We start from the raw sequence: 1,652 nt of genomic DNA, 5'->3' as shown, positions 1-1,652 counted from the left end.
AGGGTCTGACAACATAGCTAATGGGATCCCTGAGCACTCAAGAGCTGGATGCCATTCACTTCCAGGAAGCATTAGTAATGTTATTAACATTAGAGGAGAAGAGGCTTTTTCAGGAAAGAGACATGGTACAATTAAGAGGCATGTTTGGCTGGTGCTGTTTATTTCTGACAGGCTAGTGGGCTGAAGATTTTATAGATGATATGTGAATAATAATTATATTATACCACACTGCCAAACTGCTTCCTCAATATGTTAGGGCTATAAATTGTCACTATAAATTGTCACTAATGAACAATAAAATTTTTATTCATTCAAAACAGGCAGTTTCCCACCTAATAGAACACTTTTAATTTTTTGCAACAATTTGATATCTCAGGGTATCAAATACTGTTCTGTGTCCTTCATGTCTCCAAATTATGCACAAAGTGTTTGTGCACCCCTTGGGCCATACTGTATAACACAAGTTAACAGCCCATTTTTCAAAGAGCTGAACAGTCCACGTTAGGAGGCTGGAACAGTGGTGGTGGTGAAGTCACATTCGTCATCCAGCTACACTTGCTGTTTGGAACTTTTAGTTTTGAACTTCTGTTTGTGCTTTTCTTCGCTTATTTTTTACTTTAAACTTTTACTTGCTAGTAAGACTTAGGCATCAAAAATTATTCTGTTTGGAAGGTTTGGAAACTAAATTACATTGGGTTGCAAAGCATTAACATTTAAACACACTTACACTTAAATGTGAAGAGTTGTAAGTGACAGAACCATGTTTCTACTCCAAGAGTATCTTATGTTTATTTTAGCCACACTAAGGACTTGACATTTGACAAAATGGCAGCATATATGCAAATCAATATATATGCAAAGTGTTGTTACATCAAGACTGAACTGGGACAAAAAATTGGCCCTAGATTTTGGTCCAAGCAATATATATATATATATATATATATATATATATATATATATATATATATATATATATATATATGGGTGTACAATTGTTGCTGGGTTAGACATGTGACAATTATAAGCTGGACTTTACTTCTTAAGAGAGGCTCATGGTCAAAGTACCCATTCATTTTACCTGAATCCTTCAATCGCTCCCTTCCTAATTATGTCACTGCATCTATTTTCTTACCGCGTTGATTTCACCTTCCTCTGTCTCTTTCTCACAGCTAACCCTGATAACAGCAGCCTCTTGTGACGGTGAGGACTGGTTACTAGTTATTGCTGGAACTACTCTTGGTGGTGCAGCTGCTAACATATGACACATTTTGCTGCATCTATTTTTAGTTTCTTTTTTCTCTCTCTCTTAGCTTTTCAGCTCCGCCTTTTCACCACAGTAAACTGTTCTACAGCAAAGGTAAGGGAGGGGCTGCTTGCATCAAGAGATTTGATTGGGCAATACAGTGTCAGTAATGAAAATGAACAAATGGGCTGCTGTGAGTGCTTGTAGGGCCGGCGCACAGCGGCTCTTCAAGTAACCCAGCCCTGTGTAACATCCATATGTACAAGCTTCATCTTTCCAGTTTTTGATAGTCCATTGCTGCCTGTCCTGGTACGCTATCGGATGCTGATAAGTAAATAGAGTATTCTATTTGCAGCATGCAAAAATGTTGGCCGTGTTGACTCGTACAAAAACAGACAACAGACAAAAA

This window comes from Aulonocara stuartgranti (assembly GCF_965226115.1).
Source record: "Aulonocara stuartgranti genome assembly, chromosome: 7".
Taxonomy (NCBI): Eukaryota; Metazoa; Chordata; class Actinopteri; order Cichliformes; family Cichlidae; genus Aulonocara; species Aulonocara stuartgranti.
Note: the sequence above shows the minus strand (reverse complement) of the source record.